General features: G+C 52.2%; 1 protein-coding gene across 1 annotated transcript in view; it reads left to right on the top strand.

Moving 5' to 3' along the window:
• LOC108796775 (spectrin beta chain, erythrocytic-like) overlaps positions 1-5443 on the top strand; it is a 147248-nt gene that overhangs the window by 113434 nt on the left and 28371 nt on the right. The gene's annotated exons all lie outside the window — the stretch shown is intronic.

The raw sequence follows: 5443 nt of genomic DNA, 5'->3' as shown, positions 1-5443 counted from the left end.
GGGGGGCTTTAACCGGCCGACAGGAGCTCCCACGATCTGAGCGCGCGTTTTTAAACGTCCGCTGAGCCACGCTCGCTCACGAGCGGGAAACAGCCAAAATTTGAAAACGGGCAGTGATAGAGCCGACGGATCGCTTGTATGGGGTGCCGATCCGTGTTTCCCCCCCCCCTCCCACTGTCACACTGCTCCGAGGCACCATAGTGCCTCTGTGACAGGGGATCAGAGGGAGATCGGTACACCATCTCCCTCCGGTCCCCTCTCCGCTGTCGAAATGTGGAAGTGATGTATATTACATCACTTTCGCATTCTTGTGTCACTCTCCAGCTTCATGATGCCTTTCTGCTGTTTTACTGTTCAAAGCCCATTTCGTGTGCACCTTACTGTATAACTGGTAACAAATTGTTGAGTGCGTTTGTCGTTTGTTTTGTTTTACTCTCCAGCTTCAGACGCTGGAAAGAAGCTGATGAAGCAGAGTGCTGCTTCATCAGCTTCTTTGGGGGTCCCTAGGTGCAGGGCCGCCGTCAGGGGGGTACCGCCGATACGCATGTAAGGGGCCCGACCAGCCTTAGGGGCCCGCCCGAGACCCTTACAAGAGTATCGGCCACCAGTGACAAGCGAGCAGTGCCGGCGCTAGTGTACAAGCAGCTGCCGGAGGGCTTAAAAATCGGAACACAGACCCAGCAGGCTGCAGACAAACGGCCTGAGATAGATCAGAGTGATAGAGCTCCGTCCAGTGTGATGTCAGGGCCGCCCCTCTCCCGCCCTTTCCTCCTTGCGTGCTGACTTTTGAGCTGCTGAGGTCGCACTGTGTTCCTGTCTGCAATGTCCCGTCTCCAGACCGCCTCATAGTATGTCCTCCTGGCTGCTGTGTTCTGTATAGAGGATCGTTTTTCCCTGATCGCTCTCTGCCTTGTTGTAGTGTGTGTCTCAGCACACCACAGTGCCAATATACAGGAGAAAAGGTGGGGGGAGGGGAGGAGGGTCATCCCATTCAACACAGTGCCTCAATCAGACACTGCTACGCAGGGCAGCCATCAGGGGGGTACGGCCGATACTCATGTAAGGGGCCCCGGCAGCCTGGGGGGCCCACCCGGGTCCCTTACATGACTATCGGCCGACGGTGAAGGGCGAGGAGGCGGAGGCCTGGCCCTAGCAGCGCAGGGCCCCAGCATTGCCGCTCCAGCGGCTTTGAGACAAGCTAGGGCCCCATCAGCGACGCTGCTCGTCTGATGTCAGACTGGCCGGAAGTGATGTCACGTTAGTGACGTGACGTCACTTCTGGCCGGTCCGGCGGCAGATGAGGCCATGTGTGCAGGTAAGAGGAGCTAGGAAGGAAGGAAGGAAAGGAGGGGAGGGATGCAGCCCTGACCAGCCCACCTGAGACCCCTTCAGAGCCCACCATAGACAGTCTCAGATGGGCTGTGCAGCATCTATGGTGGGCTCTGCAGCGTCACTCTCAGGTGGGTCCTGTGTCCAGCGCATCACTAAGCCCTGCGTCCAGCGCGTCACTAAGCCCTGCGTCCAGCGGCGCGGGGGGGGGGCCCGGCCTAAAGCCGTGTAAGGGGCCCCAAAATTTCTGATGGCTGCCCTGCTGCTCTGTACTATACATGAAACACACATAACATTACTAGAAAAGATTTCTACACCATCAACCACTATTTCCATATCTAACAGCACTCAGAAATGCAGCATTTATGGCGCATAATCCTGTCCACAGACATTTCATTTTACACAACTATACTACAACATTTTATTTAGGAATAAAAAATGCTTAATTTGTAATTTTATTACTCCGTCTGCAACATCCACCCCCTTAAAAAAACCAAGCACAATAGGACCATTTACCCATCATGATGCCACAGCGCATTCCATACCCACTAAACCACGTTCACAGAAAATACATTTTTAACGTTCACACCATCCACCTACCTTCATCTCGCAGTCCCATGATGTGAACGCACTTCACCACTTAATTGGACCCTCCCCATGCAGTGTAATGCATGCTACCACAATGTAACTGAGTTCCAGTGAGGTGCAATTGCATGCACTTTTTTCTAATTGCACAACACCAATGCACTGCCCTCCTGTCACCCCGCACAGCCCTCCTGACACCCCGCACAGCCCTCCTGACACCCCGCACAGCCCTCTGCACAGCCCTCCTGTCACCCCGCACAGCCCTCCACACAGCCCTCCTGACACCTCGCACAGCCCTCCTGACACCCCGCACAGCCCCCATGAGACCCCCACACAACCCTCCTGAGATCCTCCACTGGAGACATCAGGCCGCCTTCCCCAGAGCAGCACAGAGTATGCATAGCCCTCCTGACACCCCGCACAGCCCTCCGCACAGCCCTCCTGACACCCCGCACAGCCCTCCTGTCACCCCGCACAGCCCTCTGCACATCCCTCCTGACACCGCGCACAGCCCTCCTGACACCCCGCACGGCTCTCCTGAGACCACCCATAGACCCCCTGACATCCTGCACAACCCTCCTGAGGCTCCACAAAGCTCTCTTGACACCCCATAGTTCTACTGAGACCCTGCACATCCCTTCTGAGATCTTGCACATCCCTCCTGAGAACTCGCACAGCCCTCCTGAGACCCTGCACAGTCCTCCTGAGACCCTGCACAGTCCTCCTGAGACCCTGCACAGTCCTCCTGAGACCCTGCACAACCCTCCTGAGGCTCCACAAAGCTCTCTGGATACCCCACAGTTCTCCTGAGACCCTGCACATCCCTTCTGAGACACTGTGCAGCCCTCTGCACAGACCCTCTACTGTAGACATCAGACTGTCACCCCGAAGCTGCACAGAGTATGTAGTTTCATATTATTCTGCATTGCTGTATGATTTATTGCTGTGATTTGTAATCCTCTACAGCTGAGGGTATAATAATAATAGCTTCAGCTATAGAGGACTACAAATCTCAGCAATACATTATAGAGAAATGCAGAATAATACTATAATTCAGGACTGCTGTATAATGTATTGCTGAGATTTGTAGTCTTCTATACCCGGTTGCCATTCAGCATTGTTGTACAATATATTGTCAGGATTTGTAGTCCTCTATAGCTGATGGCGTTGTTCTGCATTGCTGTATCATGTATTGCTGAGATTTGGAGTCAGTGGTAGAACTACCAGGGTAGCAACGGTTGCGGTTGCAGCTGGGAATGAGCCCTGGCGCTCCACCACAGTCCTAAAATCATTTGTCTGTATTCTCTTAGAAAAACTGTCACATGACACAAAAAAAAAAAAGGTATCGGTAATTGGTATCGGTGAGTACTTGAAGAAAAGTATTGGTGCTCGTACTAGACCTGGAAAAAATTGTATTGGTGCATCCCTGTTACCGTCCATGCCTGTACCAAGATACAGACATCTAGTATTGTGGATGGAAGCCAGAGTTAAAGGACTACAAGTGCGGTGATGTCATCACACCTGTATTCCTCTGAAACTACTAGCCCCTCTGCCACAATAGCAGACGGGGCTTGTAGTTCCTCCTTCCTGTAGATTGATGTTGTGGCTGTGCATGACTCCGCCCAACATTAAAAAAACAGCAGCCTGCTGGGAGAAGTAACCCCAAGATTCAGGTAAGTGGGGGGTTGCGTTTTGACCATGTTTCATGTTACACCTTAAATATGGGTGTAACATAAAACATGGCCAGAAAAGTTCACTTAGCCTTTAAAGTGCAATCTGCTCCTAGTGTTCCTCCAGGTTTTGCGGTAGACGGAGCAATGTGGTCAGGGCCGGCGCTAGTGTAAGGCTGCATAGCCAGCTGTCTGAGGGCACCGGGGGGGTCGCAAAAATGCATCTTCACCTGTGTAGGCAAAAATCCTTGTACCGGTCCTGCAAGCGAGGAGGTGGCCGGGCCCCGCAGCGCAGAAAGAGGCCGGCCGTAGCAGCGCCGGGCACCAACATTACCTATGCAGGCATCGGAGCAGGCTGAGGCCCCATCGGCGCAGCTTTTCATCTGATCTCTGAGCGCCGGAAGTGACATCACATCACTTACGGCCAGTCCAGTGGCAGAGGCCAGGTGAGCAGGTAAGAGGAGCTGGGAAGGAGGGAGATGCAGCCCTGTCCAGCCCACCTGAGACTCCTGCAGAGCCCACCATAGAGAGTATCAGATGGCCTGTGCAGCATCTATGGTGGGCTCTGCAGGATCACTCTCAGGACTCTCAGGATCACCCGCTGCCCTGCGTCCAGCAGGTCAGTAAGCCCTGCGTCCAGCAAGTCACTAAGCCCTGCGTCCAGCGCGTCATTAAGCCCTGCGTCCAGTGGATCACTAATCCCCTCAACCATCGGGTCACTAATCCCTGCGTTCAGCAGGTCACGAAGCCCTGCGTCCAGCGGGTCACGAAGCCCTGGGTCCAGCTGGTAATTTGACAGTGGGGGGGACATTAGAGTGTAAGCTCCTCTGTACAGAGACTGATGTGACTGTGGGGGAGGGGACATTAGAGTGTAAGCTCCTGTGTACAGAGACTACTGGCGGGGAGGGCGGCGGTGCGGGGGGGCGCGGCCTAAAGCCGTGTAAGGGGCCCCAAAATTTTTGAAGGCTGCCCTGCCTGGGTGACATTAGGGGTCTTGGAGACCGATGATGTCTCCATAAAGAGGACCTGTCACATCCTCTTTGCCAGCACATAGGGGGGTTTCTTATCCCCCTATGTGATAGCAATAAAGTGAAGTGAAATTTAAGTGACATTTTAAAAAAATAAAAAAAGCACAATTTTTAAAAAAAGTCCCCACTCATACATACACGCGTGCAAACATGTGAAAACGACGATTGCGCCCATTACGCCGCACATGTTACATATCGCCGTGAACATCGCAGTGAGAACAATAATTCTAATAAATCAATCACTGATAACCAGGGCATGAAAAATTTGATAGTGTCTCACCAGTCAGTCAAAAATGTCACCAGTCAGCATGACCGGACTATAGCCTTGCAATTTATGTTAAAAAAGTTTGGGGACAGATAGAGCTTTCTTTTGGAGGTATATAATCACCACGGGGGGGGGGTGTATTTTTTTTAAACTATATAATAAAAAAGTACCATAAATGTGGAAAAATACAAAAAAGTTTCCCTACGTTATGTTATAAAACATTTATTCTTACCCGTATTTTTAGTAAAACATAAAAGACGGGGTCACGTCGGGTAAATAGACACCAAACATGTCAAGCCTTAAAATTGCGTGCGCCCGCAAAATAAAAAAAAAACGCCCATAGGCAACGATTAAAACGCTTTTACTGTTCATCAGTTTAGTGTTATCAGTGATTAACCTCTTGCCATCCGCCCGTTAAGAAAAAACGGACGGACGGCAGACTTGCATCAGCGGGTTGCCGTCGCCAGACGGCATTTTTTCCTGCTCGCGCGCGCCCCCCTAGCGCGCGCATGGGCAGGAAAGACCCGCTCGTTACTACAGCCGTTAACGGCTGTTTCACATACAAC

The sequence above is a fragment of the Nanorana parkeri genome, unplaced genomic scaffold (genome assembly GCF_000935625.1).
Source record: "Nanorana parkeri isolate BGI_ZX_2015 unplaced genomic scaffold, ASM93562v1 scaffold1168, whole genome shotgun sequence".
Taxonomy (NCBI): Eukaryota; Metazoa; Chordata; class Amphibia; order Anura; family Dicroglossidae; genus Nanorana; species Nanorana parkeri.
Note: the sequence above shows the minus strand (reverse complement) of the source record. Positions and strands in the feature narration are given on the sequence as shown.